At 61.4% G+C, this 22,421-nt stretch overlaps 1 long non-coding RNA gene and 1 pseudogene across 4 annotated transcripts in view; one reads left to right on the top strand and one right to left on the bottom strand.

Annotated features, from left to right (window-relative positions):
- Positions 1-14,158, top strand: part of LOC308632042 (phosphatidylinositol 3,4,5-trisphosphate-dependent Rac exchanger 1 protein-like) — a 72,394-nt pseudogene extending 58,236 nt beyond the window's left edge. Inside the window, exons 26-39 of the transcript in view lie at positions 1,806-2,012; positions 3,326-3,414; positions 4,617-4,699; positions 4,783-4,873; positions 6,674-6,802; positions 7,022-7,063; positions 7,948-8,273; positions 8,755-8,898; positions 8,988-9,102; positions 10,009-10,075; positions 10,956-11,128; positions 12,293-12,395; positions 12,581-12,648; positions 13,913-14,158. The product of the transcript in view is annotated as a phosphatidylinositol 3,4,5-trisphosphate-dependent Rac exchanger 1 protein-like (transcript). The remainder of the gene's footprint in view (positions 1-1,805; positions 2,013-3,325; positions 3,415-4,616; positions 4,700-4,782; positions 4,874-6,673; positions 6,803-7,021; positions 7,064-7,947; positions 8,274-8,754; positions 8,899-8,987; positions 9,103-10,008; positions 10,076-10,955; positions 11,129-12,292; positions 12,396-12,580; positions 12,649-13,912) is intronic.
- The window catches only part of LOC308631379, a 987,731-nt gene that overhangs the window by 185,301 nt on the left and 780,009 nt on the right, over positions 1-22,421 (bottom strand). The gene's annotated exons all lie outside the window — the stretch shown is intronic.

The raw sequence follows: 22,421 nt of genomic DNA, 5'->3' as shown, positions 1-22,421 counted from the left end.
CAGGGCCCGCGGGGCGGCGGGGGCCTCGGCCTCACTCCACAGCAGGGGAGTGAACTTGTTGAGGGGAGCCGTCCTATACACAATGGGCTGCGCTCATCAAATGCTAGGGGCACTCCTACCCCCAAGGTGACAACCCAGAGTGTCTACAGACATTGCCAGATGCCCCTGGGGGCCATAGTACCCTTCCAGCAGAGCAGTGAGTGCTGCAGCCTCCTCAGGGAGGCTGAGGCGCTTGGTGAAAGCCTTGGGATCTTTATTCTTTTAACATCCCAGGAAGATAGAGAGCTGGACCTGAGGTCCCCCTTGCTGTGACACAGCAGGGCGCATGCAGCACCCCCTGTGCCAAGGGTGGGCACTGAGTGTCTGCAGGGCAGCAGGGTGGGGCAGAGCAGGGTTGATGGCACCTCTGGGATGGGCAGGCCAGAGGTGGGCCATTCTGCATGACAGTGACCCCTTTCTTCAGCAAACATGTGGGGGAGGAGACAGGACGTAGCCATTAGGACCCTGGAGACCAGCCACCAGAAGCAGCCTCTGGATGGGGCTGGGGCCCTCCTGGATGTGGCCCTCTAGGAGATGAAGTAGTACATCACCTGCCTGGAGGGGACGATTTTGAGAGTGTCAGGAACACTTGAGCAGGGACCAGGTACTAAGGGCTCTAAGGAACTGCTGATTCCGTTCTGCAGAGTGAGAGGCACATGGTCACCTTAAGACAGGGCGTCTTCCTGGAGCCTGTTGGCATTTTGGGTGGGTCATTCTGTGTTGTGGGCCGCCCTGGGCACTGTGGGTGGGTGGCAGCATCACCAACCTCTATCCCCCAGAGGCCCTAGCACCCCTTGCCCCTGTGGTGACAACCCAGACCATCTCAAGACGGCGTCCAGTATCCCCTGCAAGGCACATTGCCCCTGGGGGAGATCGGAGGCTGAAGAGCCCTGCGCTAGAGTCACAACGGGGATGGACAGGGTGACTTGCTCTCGAGGCTCTCTTAATCCTCAGGGCTGGGAGGGGGGGCTGCAGGGACAGGTGGACCCCCTCGTGCTGCGCCCCTGCTGCAGGCTCCTGAGGTCCTGTTGCGCTCTCTGCCTCATGGGTGGGGACTTCTCTGTGGAGTCCACGGCTGCAGGCTCAGGAGCCCGAGGCCTGGGCTTTACTCCTGGCCTGTTGGCCGTGTGACCTCAGGCTGCCTCTCTGACCCTCGGTTTCCTCACCTGCAGAGCGGGGCCAGTTGTGACCCTGATCTCCTGAGAGGCGGGATGGTGGCTAGCCTGGGCTTGTGGGTCGCCTGTGAGGCCCAGCACTGTGTCTAACATGTGGCGTGTCAGTCCCCACCTCCCAGCCTTGAGACGCCTGTGACACCATCCTGCTGCGCAGGTCGAGTCTCATGAACAGTTTGCCTCGGGCCTCTCAGACAGGAGGTGGTGGCGTTAGGGTTTGAAGGGGCTGCGGCCTGGGCAGGAACTGCCTTTTGAATGACTTTTCCTTGTGCGCGTGTTTACCTGCCATCTGTCCCGGGTGCTCTTGTCCGTGGTGGCAGAGCCCAGGGGTGTCCGAGGCCCTGCGGCCTGCCGTCTGGAAGCCATGCCCTCTGGGCCATGTGCAGAGCCCCAGCCCGTGCGCAGAGCCAGGCCAGGAGCCGCCAGAAGGCGTGAACCTGCGCTCTCACCCCGGCAGGGCTGCGGGCGGCTGCGCAGTTGTGGTTGCCTTTCCAAGGGGTGACACAAAACCCTGGACAGCTACCTGTGCAGGATCAAAGGTCACAGCTGGTGAAGCTGGGGCCTGGGCCTTTACCTGGAGCCCTTGCCCTGCAGGCTGCTGTCCACCATCACGGAGCCCACCCCTGGCGGGGCCTGTGACCCACCCCTGGCTGAGGAGGCCTCCTCCTCCTCACTGGTCAGCGAGGAGAGCGAGATGGACAGGACCGACCATGGGAGCATCAAGAAAGTGTGCTTCAAAGTGTCTGAGGAAGACCAGGAGGACTCGGGCCACGATACCATGAGCTACCGCGACTCCTATAGGTGGGCATGGTATGGGTGGCCCGGGGCTTGGTGGGACGGCCAGCAAGACAGTGAGCCTCTGACCATATGGAAGTTGGGACCATGGACGTTTTGTGGAATGTGGTGGTCTGGCCCTGAGACCTGCCCAGGGTGCATCCCAGAGAGCCCACCCAGGTCCCCGCCCAGGCTGGCGCTTCCATCTGGCCTGGTAGACGCCACCCTTTCAGCCATACGTGTCCCAGTGCAGAGGAGAGGGCTGATCTGCCCACACGGTGTGCTTCAAACTTGGTTTAAGACCTGTGGTTTCTGCCAGGCATAGGGATGCACTCCTGTAATGCCAGAGCTAGGGAGGCCGAAGCAGGAGGATCCCAAGGTCAAGGCCAGCCTGGCCAACTTTGTGAGGCTCTGTCTCAAAATAAGTAGATGATAGGTAGGTAGGTAGGTAGTTAGAGCTGGGGGTGCACCTTAATGGTAGACCACTCCGGGGTTCAGTCCCCAGCACTACAAAAATAAATGCTATTTATTTTTACTTGATCTGAGGAATAAGTCTGTTTCTTTTTCTTCTGAGAGGCTGTGAGCTGTCTTGCCACTGGTTAGATTAATTGTAACGACAGCAGTGAGGCCTTAATTAGCGGTTAAGTAGATTAGAACTCAGTTCCCTGTGCTAACTCTGCCTGGCTGCTGGTAATTCCTTATCTCAGCCTAATGAGCCCCGGACCCCCTGAGAAGGGCCTTGTCACCTTCAGCTGCAGCCAGAAGGAGTCCTAGGCAGCCAGACCCCTCTGGTGGGCAAAGCCCAGGGCTGCAGGGATGCGGCCAGCGAATGCTCCTCTTGTCCCCACGGGACCTGCCTAGTCCTTATGCCCAGTTTCCTGGAGTCTGTAACCGGGTCGTTCTCGCTGCGTGTGTGCCTGTCCTCGGAGCTCCGAGGCCAAGGTCCCTTGCGTCTCTGGGTTTTCCTTCTGAAGTTCCTGTTCCTCTGGTTTTTCATTGAATTGTCAAAGAGCGTAGGGTGGAATTTTGGAACAGTTGCTCCTGATTCCTTGAGTTCCTTTTGGTCAGGTGAGTGGTGGGTTGTGCCCAGAGTCAGGGTTGTCCCTAAGAAGAGCCAGGCACTCGGGAGCACTGGGGACCTTGGACAGTGGTGACAGCTGAGTGGAAGCAACTCTCCGCTCTGTTTCTGTGCTGGGCCATGAAGCGCTTCCCCCCGGCGGACCTGAAAGACCCCGGGCTGGTTGTCCCCTGGGCTGGGGCTTGACCGTGCTCTGGAGCGGGTCTGGGTGCGGGGCCAGGGGTGCGAGCGAGGGTGACTCGGCCGTCTCGCCCCAATGCAGCGAGTGCAACAGCAACCGGGACTCGGTCCTGTCCTACACCAGTGTGAGAAGTAACAGCTCGTACCTGGGCAGCGACGAGATGGGGTCCGGTGAGTGGGCCGCCCATCGGGGAGGGTCCTGGCCGGTTGGTTAGCGGGTGTCCTCCTGCTCTGTTCCGTTGTTTGGAGTTCGTTGCTTTGAATCGCATGGAGCCTCCTTCTGTCTGCTGGTTTGGCAGGTACTTAGTCAAGCACCTCTCACGCACCAGGTGCTGGAACTTAGCAAAGCTAAGATCCCCACACAGAGCAGATAGAGACCTCGGTGCGGTCGTGCACCATGGCCTATGGTTGCATGGGATGTGTGGGTGGTGGGTGCTCCGAGGTCCCACAGATCCCTGGAACCAAGGGGGCCCATAGGGATGACCATGCACCAACCCAAAGTCCAGATAGCACAGGAAGGTTTAAAGAAGCCAGTGAACTCGAATCCAAACCCGTCGTGCTCCCAAGTGTACCCACCGATGGTACTTGGATGCCGTCGGCAAGGGCACATGTATGCAGAGGGATATGCGGTGGCTGGCGGGCGGCTGGACGGACAGGTGGATGATCAGAGGAGGTCGTGCTGTGTCTGCAGCGCTTCCTGAAGCCTGACGTTGCTGTGTGTTAATTTCAGTCTCATTCTCTCAGACTTAGAAAGTACACTTTGTGCATAAATAGGTCACACGTCCACATGGGCCATTATTAGAAAGACAAGAGACAGGCTGAGGTGGCGGATCCCTCCCACCCTCAGCCACGGCCTCCTGCTGCCCAGGCCGCCCCCCTGCACCCCGTTACTGCTGTGTCCTGCCAGAGGACGTCTCTGCATAAAAACTTGCCCCCATCATGTGGCAGAAGAAAAGAAGGCCCAGGCAGGCGGACTGTGTGGCTGGGCTCTAATGTCTCATGATAGAAGATCAGGCCATTGAAATATGTCCCCAGAGGGGTTCAGTGGAGCTGACTTCACTGGAACAGGGGCTGTGACTCTGTGGGGCTGGGATCCAGGTCTTTGTCCTCAGTGCCCTCATTTGTGGAGTGGGAATGACAACAGCTTGCCATCTGGGGGGTGCTTGTGCTTCTTGCCCATTTTTTAGATGAAGAAACAGAAGCTCAGAGAGGTCCAGGGATTTGCCCAGTGACTCAGCTGGGGCCTGAGTCTGGCAGGCTACATGTCCCCTGTGGGTCTAGGGCTCTATAGCCATGTGGCCTCCTTGAGAAGAGGTTGGGGAGGAGCGGGGTGGGGCAGCAATGACTGACAGCCACGCTCTGTCTTCTGCCAGGGGACGAGCTGCCCTGTGACATGTGCATCCCATCGGACAAGCAGGACAAGCTCCATGGCTGCCTGGAGCACCTCTTCAACCAGGTCGGCCTCGTCCCAGCCTGGTGTGGCCCTGGGTCCTCGAAGCCCCCTGGCCGCCACGCTCACCAGGGGCTTCTTGTCTCCAGGTGGACGCCATCAACACGCTGCTCAAGGGGCCGGTGATGGGCAGGGCCTTCGAGGAGACCAGGCATTTCCCCATGGAGCACAGTCTCCAAGGTGAGGGGCGCCCGGTGGGAGCAGGCTGGATGCTGGGCACACACCCCTGCTGCGTGGCTCTGGCTGGTCCAGGCTGGCAGACTCCTGCCTGAGGGCCACATCAGCCCACAGCCTGCTTTCGCTCAGAATCTGTCTCCACTGTCATCCTTATATTTTAAAGTTTCGTAAAAGCCAAACAACAAGGTCTGTGTGGTAGAAGCTGTAGGAGCTGCAAAGCCTGACCTGGCTCTCTACAGGGACAATTGGTGTCCTGGGGTTGGTCCCTGGGTCCCCTGGGCCTGCCCATTTGTGACACGAGGGACAGCCTGGAGTGCACTTCCTGTCTGTCATACCCACGGAGATCTGCTCCCCTCATCACACTTTCCAGCCTTGTGACTTTGCTGCGGAGTTTATTATTGATGTGACTTTTGTTTTGTTAATGGCATCTCCTGCAGAGTATGGTGGTGCAGGCCTGTGGTCCTAGTGACTCAGGAGGCTGAGGCAGGAGGACCTCAAGCTTGAGATCAGCCTTGGTAATTTAGCAAAACCCTGCCTCAAAGAAAAAAAAAAGGACTGGGTATGTAGCTCAGTGGTAAAGGGCTGGTGGTTCAATTCCCCAGTACCTAAGTGAATGAACAAATAGGTTTTGAAAAGGTATCTTCCTTTTGGAGATTGAATTTTAAAAGGATCTTATTAAAATGCCCCCATAGGAAGAGCCAGTGTAGTAGGCCATATATTGATGATAAGCCACAGTGATCAACTTAATGGGAAAGCCACAGTGTCATCCCACTGCCGTCAGGTGGGCACTGCTCCCTGCCCGGGGCCTCTGCTGCTCTTCAGGAGAGGGCTGTGTGAGAGAAGAGTTAAGGCCTCACCAGCACCAAACCGAGGCTTTCCTCTGCAATGATTGAGATGAAAAGAATTGGCATTTCTTATGTCCTCCTGCCTTTCATCCCACTAACCCCCCCACCATCTGTCCGTCCCCAGCTGCCAGTCCATCTGTGCAGCTATGCAGCAGGTAAATAGTTCCCTAGAGCCAGCTTGTGCCAGGCCTTGTGCTGGGTGCTGGTGACCCTGAGCCCGATGGGACACTGCTGACCTCGCGGGCTCCCAGCTGTGTGCAGGAGACGGGAATGTGGACAGCCTCTGCCTCCAGGGGAGCATTGGGTCTGCTCAGCTGTCCCTCCCGCTGTGTCAATCCCCTGTCCAGGGGTGAACCTCACGGAGAAACAGCAGAGAGGGCCCCAAGCCACAAAGACCTCAGAGACCCGGGAAGAGGCCAAGGGAACAGGGGCCTGCGTCTGCCTGGCCTTTGGCCTGTTAGGGCCACATTCAGGTCCCAGTTCTCCCACTACCCAGTGTGACTTTAGGCAAGTGACTTGCCTGGGCTTCCCCCTCTGTTTAGGGAAGGGTTAGAACGAGGTCGCAACTCATGTGCCTGCTTAGTTGGTTGTGGCATGAAGACCTGTGCCTGAGAAGAAGGCTTCTGTGGCTACCGGGTCCAGATCTGGGAGCAAAGAGTGCTGTGATTGATTGGTGCTGTCTCCACTGGATTGTCTGTGGCTGTGGATCCTGGCCCCCGACTGGCAGGAAGGGTGCTGAGATGGATCCGTGGTGTCTGCGATGGGAGTGGCATGTGAAGTGGAAGCACACTGACCATGCATTTGTCCTCCAAGGCCTGGATTACATCCTAGAGCCTGCTGCTCCCCGGATCTAGGTTATAAGCTTTGGAATCTGGTGACAGGGCATGGGCTTTTGTGCCACTGTTCCCCAAAGCCACCTCCGTCCCTTCCCGGCCCTCATGCCGCTTTCCTGCCCCAGAGTTCAAACAGAAAGAAGAGTGTATGGTCCGTGGCCGGAGCTTGATCCAGATCAGCATCCAGGAGGACCCCTGGAACCTGCCCAGCTCCATCAAGACCCTGGTGGACAACATCCAGAGATACGTGGAAGGTCTGCAGGCAGGGAGGGTCATGGGGGGCCTGTGGCCTTGGGCTGGGTCTGGAGTGCAGCAGGGTCCTGTTGGGGCCCACCTCTGTGCCCCTTCCCCTGTGTGCTCAGGGAAGGGGAGAAGAGTGGCTGCACGCTGTCAGCTGAGTGGCCTCCCCGGGCCGGCTCTCCTGTCGCCTGCCAGCCCCCCTTAGCCGCCTCCTCCTCTCCCTCCTCCTTCAGATGGGAAGAACCAGCTGCTCCTGGCCTTGCTGAAGTGCACAGGTGAGGGCTTTGTGGGGCAGCAGTGAGTGCATGGGCCCAGGGGTACGCGGCGAGGCCTGCCTGGCTGTGGGCGTCCATGAGGACAGCCTGGGGGGCCTCTTCTGTGGCCAGGGTGATTTTTTCTTGGCCCATCAGGATCTGCACTGGGGAAGGCGACCCTTTGGCCTCCTGCCCCTCTAAGACTTGCACCTTGTGTCCAAGGGACAAGTCTCAGTCCCTGGAGCTGGGAGCCCTGTCTTGGGCCACCTGCTTCCTGGGTGATTATGACGAGGACACAGGATAGAGGGCGGAGGGCGAGGGAGGCTGCTTGTCAGTAGGCTCCAGACCCAGCAGACGGTGGAGGCCGGAGCTGCAGGTGGGGTGGGCCACATTTGTCCACCTTTGTCCCTCCCTTCTTCTCAGAAATTTGTAGTCAAGGGAGGATCCAGGTCAAAATAGGCAGCTGCACGCAGCTGGCCAGATGTTGAGGGTAATTCCTCTCAGCAGCTGAGACCTGCAGCCTCTTTGCCTCAGGTGGGGCGGGGTGGTGGAGGGGCGGGGCAGCAGGAGAACCCGGTTCTCAAAAGCGCCGGTGGAGCTCGGTGGCACAGCCGCACCACTGGCACACAGCCGGCCAGGCCGAGAAGTACTGCATCCCAGAGAGATGGCCAGGGACGGGCCTGGATAGTGGCCAGGAACCCACAGGCCCACCTGCTTGGTCGGGGGAGCAGCAGCTTTTGGGTGAGGTGGCTTGCTCATGGAGGGGGGAGTTCTGTGGACCTGGCTTTTGGCCCCAAGAAAACTTTTGGCCAGTTCGCCCCATGCAGGGTCTGTGGGGGGCTCGGGGCCAGGGGTGGTGCAGCCTGCTGCCAGCACCTGCCCAGAGGCCTGTCTGTCCATCACAGACACCGAGCTGCAGCTGCGCAGGGACGCCATCTTCTGCCAGGCCCTGGTGGCCGCCGTGTGCACCTTCTCCGAGCAGCTGCTGGCGGCCCTCAGCTACCGCTACAACAACAACGGCGAGTACGAGGAGAGCAGCCGGGACGCCAGCCGCAAGTGGCTGGAGCAGGTGGCCGCCACCGGGGTCCTGCTGCACTGCCAGTCCCTGCTGGCGCCAGCCGCAGTGGTGAGTGGGCAGAGGAGGACGGGAGGCCCCCCAGCCTGTGTCCCCTGCAGTTGGCTCCCAGGGCCCCGCTGTTCACACAGCAGGTGTTTATTGAGCACTTACCATGTACTGCTGTTAGGAACTGGGGCCTTACGTCCTGGTGGGAGGGAGACACACATAGGTAAAAGACATGGGTCAGGAGCACCCTAGGGCTCTGAAGACACCCGGCTGGTTCCCCTGCCGGGCAGTCAGTGTCGGGGCCAAGAATAAAGCAGTGGCAACCAGCAGCTGTCGAGGGTGTCCAAGAGGCAGGTCACAGGCGGCTCCGCGGGGTGGGGCTCTCTGAAGCGCCCTGCGGGGTGGGAGTCTGAGGCGCTCTCTAGGCTGGGGAACGGGGGTCACAGGATGCGACTCTGGCGTGAGTGGACATGGAAGTCCCAGGGTGCCACCTGAGGCTGGGAAGAAGGGGGTCTGGGGTTATCCCCCTGGAGTGGGCCGACAGGGAGGCACTGGGATGTCACTCTGGCACCTGGGGAAGGGAGATGTGAAGCTCCTGTAGCAGGGGGCGGGGCCCTGCGGTGAGCCTGTCTGGCCTTGTCCTCCGCAGACACCAATGTCTCTTACCACATCGAGGGCGGCCAGCAGGCCCTGAGGGTGGTCTTCTGCCTCGACAGCTACCACTTCTCCAAGCTGCCCTCCCGCCTGAAGAGCGGGGCCAGCCTCCGCCTGCACACCGTGCTTTTCACGAAAGGTGAGCTGCGGCTATGGGGGACCGCAGGGGCCGAGCCAAGGCCACCAAGCACTGGGGACCCAGCCCCTCCCTCCCTCCTCTCCCTTCAGCTCTGGAGAACGTGGAGGGGCCGTCTCCTGCGGGCAGCCAGGCAGCAGAGGACCTGCAGCAGGAAGTCAATGCCCAGTCCCTGGAGAAGGTCCAGCAGTACTACCGCAAGCTCAGGTGTGTGCCTGGGGCTGTGCTGGGGCCAGGGTTCAGAGAGCTGCCACAGGGCGTGGACACAGCAGTGCCGGGCAGACCCTCTGCGGGAGGAGTGGGCCAGACGCCCCTTTCTGGGGCACCTGCTCTGTGCGGGGCCTTTGCATGAGAGTCCAATGGCGGTGCGCACAGTAGTTCATGCTAACTCATTTTCCAGATGAGGAAACTGGGACCCAGGGGCATACACAGTGTGCCCAAGGTCACACAGCCAACAGTCTGGCTTCAAAGCAGGTCCTTTCTGCTGAGCAGAGCTGCCTGTCCACTCTGCGTGGGGACCGGAGCTGAGATGGGTGCTGAGATTCAAGGGCCTTGAGAGGGGCGTGGCCCCTGGGCCTCTGTCCTGGTCACACCTGCAGGGAGAAGTGGAGGGAACAGATTTTGCTGGGAGCAAGCACGTGTCCAGGGGAGCAGCTCCCACGTCCTTAGCAGCCTCAACCGTGGCCCTCCGAGTCCTGCCTTGGTGACAAAGGGTGGCTGAGAATTAGGAGATGGCAGGTCCAGTGTCAGGGCCTCCTCCCCTGGGGCCTGGTTGGCCACTTGCTGTCGTCCACCTGCTCCACAAGCGCGTCTTTCACCTGTGGCTTCTACTCCCTTCCACGGCCCAGTGGAGACCGCCTGGTTCCCAAGGCTTAGGTGCCTGTGGGTTGGCCCTTGAGAGGAACCTCTGTGGCCCAGTGAGCGGCGCCCAGGGCCAGGCGGGGACGGGCTCAGGGAGGAGGAGCAGGTCTGGGCGGCAGCAGGGAGGGCGGGGGCCGTTGAGGATAGCACTTGGGGGGCTGTCAGGGAGCCCTGAGGGTGGCCTCCTCCTGGGAGACCACAGCCCTGCAGCTGTGGCTGGGGGTGGCCCCTCTCAGCCTCTCTCTCCCTCAGGGCGTTTTACCTGGAGCGGTCTAACCTGCCCACGGACGCCAGCACCACCGCCGTGAAGATAGACCAGGTGTGTCCCCCCTGCAGCTGGGCCGGGTGGGGCTCCCGGGGTCAGGACTCAGCGGGGCCTGAGGGACCACTTGGCCCACCTGGGAGTCCCCAGGTGGTTTCTGCTCACTGGTGGCCTGCTCCTCTCTGCTCTCGTGGTAACTGCGGGTCTCTCTGGGGCCGGCGCCCTTGGAGAGGTGGACCCACGCCGGGTGGACCTGGGTCCTCTTTTTCCTTCACATTGATGTGGGCACTTAGAAATCAAGAGATCTCCTCAGAACAACGGAGGCTTCCAGATGTTTTGAGAAGTGGACAGGTGTGAGGCCTCCTGGGGGCTCCTCCCCACAGGCTGGCCTGTGCGGGGCGGGGCTAGCCAGGGCCACCGGCCTGTCGGCCCCTGCTGACAGTGTCTGTGGCCGGCCTTCCCGGCTTGTGCAGGCCTCACCCCGGCGTGGCGTTCTGGCCTTGGGGCTGGAAGCTGCCCTGGGAGATGCTGGGCACCGCGCTGTGGGATGTGTGGCCGGCAGGATCTCGCCATGGCACAGGAAGACTGAGCCACCTTTACCTCCACGCGGTGGCTGGGGGTCTTGGACAGCAGGTAGGGCTCCTCCTCAGGAGGGGTCTGGAGGGCACGAGCGAGGCACTGTTTGTGCTCAGAGACGCCCTGGGCCTGAAGAGGCCGGGCCGGGGGTGAGACCTGAAGTACGGGGCGAACACCGAATGCCAACTGCAGGGTAGCGGGGAGCCACAGATTGCTCTTGAGCAGAGGTCATGGAAACCTTGGAGAGGGCGCTGGGGGGACAGGTGCAGGGACCTCTGGATGAGGAGGAGATGGGGAGGCAGGCCAGAGGCCCTCGGCTGTGCCCCGAGCGTCCCCATTGTATCTGTCCCACGCCTTGCAGCTGATCCGCCCCATCAACGCCCTGGACGAGCTCTGCCGCCTCATGAAGTCCTTGGTGCACCCCAAACCTGGGGCCGGCGGGAGCTTCGGTGCCAGCCTCATCCCCGTCTCCTCGGAGCTCTGCTACCGCCTGGGGGCCTGTCAGATGGCCCTGTGTGGCACCGGCATGCAGAGGTAGGCCAGAGACGGCTGGGCCTCGGGGTCAGGGCGGCTGGGCCCGAGGCCTGGTCCTCCACTGCTTGCCGGCCTGGGGCAGGGCCTCGGCGCTCTGGCCGCAGGTTGCTGTGAGATGTGGCAGCAGTGGAGGGTGGCAGGGCTGCGGGTGTCCTGGAGCCGGGCTCGGGAGCAGGAGGCGGGTGCCGGGTTCCTGAGCCTGCCATCCGCGAGGGAACGGTGTCGCACACCTCCTCGGGATGCGCTTGTCTCTTGGCCTTGCTGGACACTTCTGCCTTCTGTCCCCACCCTTGTGTTGGCCCCAGGGAGGAAGACTGCCCCTCTCCAGTGGGCCCTTCCAGGCCCCCTCGTCCCCCCACTCAGGTGCCTCCCGCTCACCAGGGCCTCTGTTTGCTGCCCGCCCCCCCCCCCAGGCAGGGTCCCGTGAGGTCAGGGGCTGTGTCACTCTCTGCCATAGCCCACCACCTAGCCCCGTGTCTGGCACTGATAGGCACTGATGGACAGGCGTCCAGTTGTGTCCCATCAAGGGAGGAGGGCGCCCTGCGAGCTGGGCACTGCCAGGTGTCTGCGCCCACGGGCTCATTTCCTCCCGGCTGAGCCGGTGTGGAAGGGCTCATTCAGGGGCTCTCAGCCAGGGGCAGTTCTGCTCCCCAGGGGACATTGGCAGTGTCTGGGGACTGGCATCTAGTGGTGGGGCCAGGTGCTCTCCGTGTCCTGCAGTGCGTGGGACAGCCCTCTTTCTGGTCCCCACGTCAATGACACATTCGTCTTGATTCTCAGGAAACTGGGGTGTGCAGAGATGGACTGTCTGTCCTGGGTCCCGGAGTGAAGGGCGCAGGGTGGGGTTCCAGCCGCAGGCCCGGTGCCGAGCCACTTCTGACCTGATAGGGTCTGAGCCACGTGGCTGTGCTGGGGGCCACTGAGCAGAGGCCAGGCCGGAGGAGTCCCCTCGGTCAGCCCTCAGCTCACTGAGAGCCCCCAGGCCCTGCCTGGCAGCGGTGACCTGCCGAGGGGTGGCAGCTGCCAGGAGGAGGAGGGCAGGTGGGGGAGGTCAGCCCGGAGAGGACGCAGGGCGGAGGTGGGCTGCGCAGCCACACGGGGTGACGGCACTGGAGGTGGGGCCTGGCGGTGGGAGCCGCTGCCCACGCCCTCTCCCACCCGCAGGAGCACCCTGAGCGTGTCCCTGGAGCAGGCGGCTATCCTGGCGCGGAGCCACGGGCTGCTGCCCAAGTGCATCATGCAGGCGACGGACCTCATGCGGAAGCAGGTGGGCCTCGGCGGTGCTCCGGGCTGGGGCCCAGGGGAGCTGCCTGCTCCCTGTGTGTGGGAGGCCACCTGGGCCTGCGCGCCCTCAGCCCAGACCTAGCCCACCTGGGAGCCCCCCACCCGCAGCCAGGTGCCCCTGCCTGTCCCCACTCCTCCAGGCCCCAGACTGACACTCTTACCTTCCAGGGCCCCAGAGTAGAGATTCTGGCCAAAAACCTCCGAGTCAAGGATCAGATGCCCCAGGGCGCTCCGCGGTGAGTGGCCCCTGCCCCGTCTCCTCCAGGGGGCCTTCAGCCTGGCAGACCCCTGGGCTCTGCCAGGGCCCCATCTGGCTTTTGAGGACCCTGCTTTGGGAGAGACGAGTCTGGCTCAGTCTGTAACCTCACGAGGATCTGCTTCTCCTGGAGCCCTGGAAAGGGTCCCTAAAGGTCCCAAGTGAGCGGCGGGTGGCTGCTGGGGGGACCTGGTCAGTCTGCCCTCCCGTCCTCCACCCCACTGTCTCTCGGTGGCACTGAGCCCTGTGCAGCCCCTGGGACCTGGGCTCACTGGGCCAGACCCTGTCCCCCGCCCACCCTGCCCAGTTCCTTCTCCGTGTCTGCCCACAGTGTTCAATAGCTTCCCATCTGGAAACAGCTTGGATATTGCTGAAGTCGTGCAGTGTCCCCGCACGCCCTGGGGCCACTCCCCCAGTGACGCTGTCTTCCGTGGCCCCAGCATGTGGCCGGGCCAGGCCGCTGCCCTTGGTGGTGCTCCAGGGTCCCACACGGCTCGTCACCCTCAGCTCTTTTCCTGATACTCTTTGGGCGGTTCCCGGCCCATCTTCCCATGGGGACCCATTTGACCCAAACAGCTATGCTGAGAGCAAGGTCCTGCTGTGGTCCCCAGCTGGCAGGTGGGGGTGCTGAGGCCCAGGGAAGTTAAGCATCTCGTCCAAGGTCACTCAGCTAGGAGATGGCAGAGCCACCGAACCCAGGCCCAGCCCTGTCCCTGGAGCCTCTGGGGCCTGGCTTTCCCGTACTGCGGTGGCCTGCTGCCCGTTGCTCCTGCTCTGCGGTCAGGACTGCTCGTGGCCCATCTGACCTCCTGTCCTGTTGGAGAGCCAGCAGCCGCACCCCCCTCAGGTGTAGGCTCGGCTCAGAGCCCTCTCTGTACCCTGCTGCATCTGGGTCCCGGGGTCTGCGGAGGGAGGAGCTCCGGTAGAGACCGGGTCTCGCTAGTGGCCGCAGGTGCAGAAGGGCACCCCACGCCCCACACACCCGTGTCTGAACACACAGGTCTGCTCACAAAGACACGCCTGTGTCTGTAAACACCTGCTGGCCTCTGGGGGACAGATGTGGCCCCGGAGGGGACCGGGCAGCTGGGGAAGGTGTGGCATGTCCACGTGTTCACGCTCTGTCTCTTGATTCCTGCCTAGTGGTGTCCTCAGGGTGTGCATCACCTATAAGGTCAACAAAGTGGCGGGGGAGTGCTGAAGGGCCTCTGGGGCCCCACTCATCCTCTCTCTCCTGCCCCTACCAGCCTCTACCGCCTCTGCCAGCCTCCAGTGGACGGAGACCTCTGAACACCACGGGTCACTGCTCAGCTGTGCCCACGGAGCCGCAGAGTGAGGGGACCCAGAAGGCCATGCCACAGGCAGCAAAGATGTCCCGAGGCTGCTGCCCAGCTGTCCCTGGCCAGCTCCCTGCACTGCTGCGAGGACAGGGCCTACTCGGCCATGACTGCCCACCACCCTGGGCCGCACATTCTCCACCCTGGGCACTGGGCTCCAGGGCTTGTGGAGCTCACGGTGCAGCCAGGCTCTGGACTCCATCCCAGTCCTAGGGACAGTGTCAAGGTGCTGGCCCGGGAGGCCTGCGGACAGCTCCCTCGGGATGGCGCCACTGCACTTTGAACCCGGGCTCCCTCCAGGCCACATCCCAGGGCCCGCGCCGTCTCCGCCTGAGCTTCCTGCACACCCCTAACCTTACTAACCGTCTCGGTGGACTCAGGGCACCCAGCCTCAGCCAGGAAGGAGAGAGGGACAGGTGCAGCTCCTGCCCCCTGAGGACACGCAAGAGCCACACCAGCTAATGACGTCACTCACCGCCATCGGAACTGGAGCCGCCAGCCCTGGGCCGAGACGCACTCGGACTTATTTATATGGCGTGACGTCTCTGGTGTTTTATTTTATTTTTTGTTGTCGTTGCCGTCTTTGAGATTTTTTCTAAGGTTGTATAATTATATATTTGACATTTTAAGTTTCAAAGAAGGGCATATTGTCTAACAGGGACCAATGTGAGGTAGTATTGCAGTTTTACCCAGTTCTACTAAAAAAGAAAAATTAAATTATTGAAAATTTTAAGAACACTAGTGTGTCCTCTGTTTTAGAGTTGGGGTGGCAGGGTGTCCCGGTCTCCACAGGTGCCTGCTGCCCACCCTGCTTCTCCAGCGTTGACTCGGGGTTAGAACTTTCTAGATGGTGGCTGCAAAGGCTTGAGAGGTGGCAGAGCTGCGGAGGGAGGCAGGGAGCCGGGGGCCACCGAGGGGCCTCCTGCACGGGACACTGCGTGGCACCTCGGGTGGACTTTATTTTTTTGATGTTAACTTCTCAGAGCAGGGCATCTGGGACTCTGAAGCCACCTGCCCTTGTGGGCAGAGGGACCCACAGAGGACCCTCAGCAGGCTGTCCCTGGCGTCGGCATCTGCGGGAAGCATGGGGAGGGGGGGTGTCTTGTCACTCTCGCCACCCTGGCTGGCTGGGAGAGTGGGTGTGGGCTGCTACTGGGCACCCTGGTCCCCGCCGTCCCCAGAGGCCACCCCCTCTTGTCACCGTGCACAGGCCCACCAGAGGTGGCTTTGTTGCCACATCTTGCTGCAGGTTAAAGCCCAGGGCGCGCCTCAGCCCTGTTAAGGGAGCTAAGGGCCCCTGGGGCGGCCATTGCGCACTGGTTTTCTTAAATGTCTGGGCTCCTCTCCTCACAGTCGCGATGGGCTTTTAGTACCATTAAAACCAGTTGATGACACAAAGGAGGCGGCTGCGGCCTGCCTGGTCTGTGGCACGTGGCCTGGGGTGGCTCTGACCTCTGACGGCCACACAGGATGGTTGGGAGCTCTGTGCCGGGTCCTCCACCCGGTGCCTCAGGTTTCTCCTGGTCACAGGGACAGAGTGGCTTCCTTGCCGGGCACGGCGGGGATGGTCTGAGATGCCACGGGGCTTGTGACTCGCTGGTAGCGGTGCATGATGGGTCTTGGGTGGGTTTTCCCTGTGTTTAGGACCGGACCTGGGGTTTCCGTGACGTAGAAGATGGTGACTGCCATCTCCCCGGCAGCTGGCTGCCTCCTGCTGGCGCCTTAGGTGCCAGAGTCTTAGGAAGGTCTGAGGGACAGCACCCGGTCGTCCTGCGCCCCAACCTGCAGGGCCACTGGATCCGAGCAGGAGTGGAGCTGAAGCTCAGCGCGTGCGGGGTGGGCTCCCGCCAGGGTCCAGGCTGACCCTCCGGGCCCATTCCCGAGGGCCCCATCCGGCCCCTTCCAGGGTATCCTTGTATCTTTCAACTGAGGTTCCAAAAGACTCGATGCTGTGACAGCATTTGGGATTTTGGGATCTGGGGTGTTGTGATGGATCGATTCTTTAGAATTATCTGAGCCAGTTTCTGGACCCAGAGAAACTCAGGGACGACTGTCACCCCCAGCTGGAGTCGGGGTCAGCGGGGAGGACTCGGCGCCTTCCTTCGGGCAGACGCTGCCACAGGAAGGACGGGTTTCAGCCTGGACACTGCCTGGGGCCTGCAGAGAAGGGCTGGATGGGCAGCCTGGGCCGGCTGGGGCTTGGCGGGGTTAGGGGGATGGGCCCCACTTCCCTCTTAGACATGCCCTTCCAGTGCTCAGCAGGACAGAGGGCTTCCAGGGCCAGGGGCCTTCTTACAGGAGACTAGAGGACCCCCGGCGGGCCCTGGCAGGACCTGGAGTAGGAGTGTCCCCGCCTGCTGCCTGGCACCCAGATGTGGTGTGGACCTTTATTTATCAGCTGGTGGATTTCACTCCTGAACCCTGATGTGTTTTGTTGGCAGTAGGTGCCCTGGTCACCTGGTCCACCTTCCTGCCAGGCCACGTGCAGTGGGTGAGGAACAGCTGCTGCCTGTAGCAGGGTCCCAGTGCTTCAGGTCCCCCAGTCCCTGGGGCCTGGCTCCCATTGACAGGACCTCTGGCGCTTCACCTTCGAGGTCCTAGGCTTTGGAGTTGCCTGTCCCTGCCAGCCAGGGCAGGAGCTGGTGGCCAGGAGTCACCGCTCGTCAACAGTGAACCAGGGCAGGTGCAGCCCAGGGAGAGGCCTCTCGGGTCCTGTGCTCCTGCGTCCCTGGCGTCCAGGCCCCCGAGGCCTGAACCTGCAGGCTGCTGTCTGAACTGTCAAGTGCAGGTGATGTGGACAGGGTCCCTCAGGAAGCCAGAGTGGACGGATGTGTTGGCCACTGCATGATTTTATGTAATCATAACTGTTTATGGGGTTGGCAGCCAGGAAGAGCACCCCGGGAGCCAGCCCACCCATCCTGTGTGTGTGGCCAAGCACCAGCCCAGAGCCGGCCACCAGGGATCATGCTGAAGGAGAGGAAGGCCCAGCCGTCAGTGCTGGGAGCAGCCAGAGTGTGTACCGCTGACCATGGCTCTGGCCTGGCCGTGGCCAGGAGGTCCTGTCTGATACCTTTGAGGTCAGAACCCTGGCCTGGCTCCCGGACCCGACAGCCTGCTGTGCTCACTGAGTGGCCATCTCCAGGCGGTCACCGTGCTCAGAGCCTTCCCCCTCCACCTCCCTCTGCAGTGCTGGGTGTCCCATGGGCTAGGCCCTCAGCGGCTTCCCGGAGGCGTGTGGCGCCCAGCCTGTCCAGCAGAGGGTGCCAGGGACCATGTTGTGCCCGGAGTTGAGGTTCCTGAGCTCCCGGCCTGGCACCAGGTTTCAGGCCTGAGGCTGGCTCCTGGGTGCACATTGGGGACAGGGCCAGCCAGCAGGCAGCGCGGGGGCCATTTGGACAACGGGCACTGGCCCTCCTGGGGGCTCAGGTGACCGTCTGCCTCGGCTTCTGTTTGCTTCGCCTTTGCTGTTTCTTTTCTCAGCTTTGCTGTGTCCCTGACCTGCGGGGATCGTGACTTGTGTTCTGTCCCTCTCTCTCTCGGTGACCCTCCTCCTCTCTGTGTCTTCCCCCTGCCGAGTGGATCTGAGACGGGGCGAATGGCCCTGTGACTGAGAAGAGCGGTCCTCCGAAGGCTGTGGCCCGGCACCCACGATTGCCAAGGCGCCCCAAGTCCCTCTCAGGGGACCATGGCTACGTGGAAGCTGTGGCCACCAGGTGGCGCTGTGGGGCAGGCCGTCCTGGCTCCTGGGGACTGTGGTGAGGCAGAGGACTGAGCTGCAGGAGGCCCCTGCACCCTGGTCCCCTGTCCTCCTCCCCTAGACTGTCCGAGGCTGCCGCAGGACAGCAGGGTGTTGGAGGAAGGGCCCCGCAGGCTGTGGGTCCCCCCACCTGTGAAGAGAGGCTGCGATCCAAGAGGAATTCTCCTCTGGCCACCTGGCCCCTCCCCGACTCCTCTGAAGGAGCGGTGGGGACATTTGGGATCACTCCCGTGTGCTGAGTGCTGTGTGTCTGTCCGACTCTGCTGGGCAGGCGCCACCTTATCAGCCTCTTGCCACCCCTCTGAGGGGCCCCCTCTAGGATGAGCAGGAAATGGGTTCAGAGGGTTTAGTGACTTACCTGAGGTCACACGGCCGGCAAGTGGAGCCCCTGTGTGGCTCCGGGTCTGAGGGAGCAGCTTCACGTTTGGCAAATCAGAAGCAGGGTGGCCACAGGGTTTCCATGGACCAGGAGCACCCCAGGAAAGAGCCGACTGTGTCCTGGAACCTGCAGGAAGGGGGAGGGGGAAGGGTTGGACAGTCGCTGTCCCAGAGAGAGGGGGGAAGGTGGTCAGCCGGGAAGCAGACGGAGCCTCACTGCCTCGTGTCACAGCACGGCCTCAGGGCCTTCCACGTGCTGTTCCCGTGGCTTGAAACACTCTTCCCCGGGCCTCTGGCTTCCCTCCCTCATGTTTTTCAGGTGGGCTTAAAGTCGCCCTGTCCGTCCATTCCTGATACCCTCTCCCCTCACCGTGTTTTGTTCTTCGTAGCATTTCCTGCTGTCTGATAGAGCATGCGCGCGCACGCACACACACACACACACACACACACACACACACACACACACCCTGTCTCTTGGTATCGTGTGCCTCCTGAGGTTTCTGTCAGGAAGAGACCATTCACCATGAAGTGACACAGCCAATGGGGGCCCTTACCAGAGCCTGTGCCGTGCAGTTTGGACTTTCAGCCTGTAAAACTGTGAGCTGAATTAACCTCTTTTCTTCAAAAGTATCCTGCCTCGGGTATTTTGTTACGGTAAGGAAAAGCTGACTGATGCCCCCTGTCAGGAGTGTGTCCTCACCCCACGTTCTGGCCATCAAGGTTTTGCAGAAATCTAAACGTGATTCTAGGTCTGGCCCTTCCCTTACCCTCCCTGGCTTCATTCAACAACTATTTATCAAGGGCTCACTATGCACCAGCTTCTGTTCTAGGCCTAAAGCCACACTCTTGAGGCCCCTGGAGTTCATATTCTGCTACAAGAAGACAGATTTTATTTGTATCAACATGTGGAATGGCAGCTGGCATAAATACAGCAAGTTAAATACAGTAGGTGAGAGCCCAGGGACAGATGTGTGAGCCACTCTGATTGGTGATCGTGGAAGGCCTTTCTGGGGCAGACCCTAGAATGGGGACCAAAGGAGAAGAGATCCATGGAGAGATCTGGTTCCAGGTAGAAGCACCAGTGCAAAGGCCCTGAGGTTGGAGGTGTGAGGAGGCCACGGCAGCTGGAGCAGTGGAGGGGAGAAGGAGGTGACCTTGGAGGGGCAGGGACCACAGCACGCAGGTGACCTGTGCACTTGGGATTTTATGCCTAGAAACGATTGGTAGGTTCTGAGCAAAGCCAGGCAACTTCCTCCTCTGTGCGACCGAGCAGTTCTGCCCCGCCCCCGGGCCTGCCATGTGGGGGCTTTTAGAAACGTGCAGAAAGCACCCCCCCGGAGCCAAAGTGGCGCTGCGACCCTTTAGTTCTGGGACCTGTCGGGCTTCTTCTGTGGTGTTTTATGAAACGTGTGGCCTTACGATGACACAGGTGAGGTTTCTGTTCTCTGCAGCAGCGCTGGTGACTCCAGAGCAGGGCTTCGGAGAGCTCGAGGGACCAGCAGGTGACCCAGGAGGCCCTGCAGCCTCCAGGACTGGAGTGGGGGGGAGGGGACTTCTGTAGTCCTGGGTCACCACTGCGTGGCACCCACAGGCCACCAGGGAGCTGGGTCTCGTCCCAGAGGAAACCAAACAGCAGTCACACTGCTTGAGCCTGATGTGTTTGGTGACAGCTTCCCCACAGCTCGTTGGGCCTTGTCCCCACGCAGGGACTGCAGAGCCAGGCCAGGAGCTCATGGACCTTGGATCCGGGGCTGCTGGGGCTGCGGTGTCCCCTCCTCACTCCCCGGGCCCGCCCCCTGCTCCTGAACCCCCAGACCTGCCTGGGCGGCAGGTGCAGCCCAGGAGGTGACCCGGGGGACGGGCTGGCTTCAGGGTGGTGCACAGGGACCTGCGGGCAGGGGGCCTGTGTGGCCTCAGGCCCTGCTCTTGCTCTCGAAATGCTGGTAACTTCTGAACGTGGGGCCTGCGTTTTTATTCTACTCTGGGCCCCACACACTCTAGAGGTGGACTCACGCGGGAGAGGCCATCTCAGGACCACGTCCCTGTGCCTGTGGTTGGTGGAGGGTGACCCACTTTTTGATTGACTGTGAGGTATTTTTACACGTCACACATCCACGGAGTGCAGCTTCCCATTCTCGTGGCCGTGCGTGGGTTGAGTTACACAGGTCACGTGTTCATGTGTGATGCTAAGTCTCTGGGGAGTGCTGAGGAGTGGCACGCTGGGTCAATGGTGGCTCCGTCCCAGTTTTCTGAGGAATCGCCACTGCTTTCCAGGGCGGTTGACCAGTTTGCAGTCCCAGCAGCCGTGTGCGAGTGTGCCTTTCCCCACATCCTCGCCAGCGCTCATTGGTACTTGTCTTCCTGATGGCTGCCGTTCTGACTGCAGTGAGACGGGGTCTCCGTGGCGCTGTGACCTGCATTTCTCTCATTGCTGGAGGTGCTGAGCATTTTCTCACATGTCTGTTGATCAGTCGTATTTCTTCTTCTGTGAAGTGTCTGTGGCTCCTTTGCCCACTCGTGGATTGGGTCTTTCTCCTTTCTGGTGTGGAGTGTTCTGAGGTCTTTGTGTTCCTGGGCAGTCCTGCTCTACCCGAGGTGCAGCTGGTCAAGATCCTCTCCGGTTCTGGAGGCTCGCTCTCCCCACGTTCTCGATTCTTCCCTTCACTGTGAAGAAGCTTGTGAGTTTGGCGAAATCCCATTTATTCTTTGCTGATTTTCCTTCGTGTGCTTTGGGGGTCTGATTGGGGAAGTTGGTTCCCGAGCCACATGATGGAGACTTAGGGCCACTCTTCCTTCCAGGAGGCCCAGGGTCCTTGTTGACCCCCTTCTCACCAATCAGATGCAGGAGTCCGGCGCTAGGGATTCTGGGAAAATCTTCTCTGTCTCATCAGGAGGGATCTTGCTGGGTGCTCCCTCCTCAGGCCTCGTTCCCTCCTTCTGGCCACCTCCCCCTGCTGCCAGCACCATGGTTTGACCGGAATGTTCCAGTCTCCTGGGCCCCCCAGCTCTCACCCTCACCCCCAGGGACAGCCAGAGACGCTGTGAGGATGGCGGTCAGGCCAGGTCCTGCCTCTGCTCAGAACCCCAGGGACTTCCGCCCCCTCCACTGAAGCTGAAGACCCCGGCCCTCCCCTGCAGGACCCTGCCTCCCACCCACTCACCCTCCCGTGCTCCGGCTGGGTCTGTGCTGGTGGCAGGCGCAGAGCCTCTGGGCCACAAGGGCATGAGGGGAATCCAGCCTCCGCCTCCCAGGGAGCAGGTGGCCCCTGTCCCAGTGCCATGTGGGGACGGGGTGTGGTGTTAACTGAACACCTACTAAGTGATGGGCACGCTGTTCAAGGCTCTGACCAGTGCTGGGCTCCTGTACCTGCTCAGGGGACGCTGCCATGGTCATTCTGTCCTACAGGTTCTCTGGGACTCCAGGGGACTCTGCCTCATTTGGAGGGGACTGGAAAGTCTGTTGTGACAGGGAGGCCCACCCTGACAGGCTGGGGCCCTGGGGACAAATGGCATCCATTTACTTTACCAGGAGCATTTATCTGCGTTTCCACCTCAAAGCTCCAGGGAGAGGGGTGAGGAGGCTGCTCCCCAATAACCTGATTTCATGGAGGAGCTAATTAGGCAGAATCAGGGGGGTGGACCCCAGAGAGGCCACTGCAGACAGGGGCAGGAGAGGAAGGACGGGGCCTGGGGCAGGCGGGAGGTTCTGGGTGCAGAGCTCTGCCAGGGCCACCCATGGCCTCCAGCAGCAGCAGGCCCTGCAGGACCCAAGTCCTGGGGGGTCTGACACCCACAGTCCCCGGGTGGCACCCTCAGGTCTGGGGGTGGCAGAGGCAGGACATGCAGCCCTGGGCCCCTGCACCCCACAGACCTGCCCTGGTCCCCAGCATTGTCACCACAGGGTTCCAGGTGACCTCAGCACCGTGAAGAGTCAGAGGATCCTGGTTCACTGTCCAGCTCTGCCGCTGGCTGGCTGCGTGGCCTCGGGTGTGTCCAGGGCTGCTCTGAGCCTCAGCCTCCTCAGCTGGACAATGGGAATCACTGACAGTGCTTGGCCCCAGGGTCACCACGAGGCCCGGGGACGTGACTGTGTTCCAGTGCTTAGTGCCCAGCAAGCGCCTGCCGCCGGTGAAGCATCATTTCCTTCTTTGCTAAATGGAAACACTAGTTACCACGTTGACCTCATCCCCGCGCCCGCCGCCTTAGGATGGACGCTGGGGCACGTCAGTGCTGGCCTTGTCTCTCTGGGGATCTGGGTCAGTTCACGCCCTGCCAGGCAGCCGG

Source organism: Spermophilus citellus (genome assembly GCF_964194105.1).
Source record: "Spermophilus citellus genome assembly, chromosome: 12".
Lineage (NCBI taxonomy): Eukaryota > Metazoa > Chordata > Mammalia > Rodentia > Sciuridae > Spermophilus > Spermophilus citellus.
This window is presented reverse-complemented; position numbering and strand designations above follow the sequence as displayed.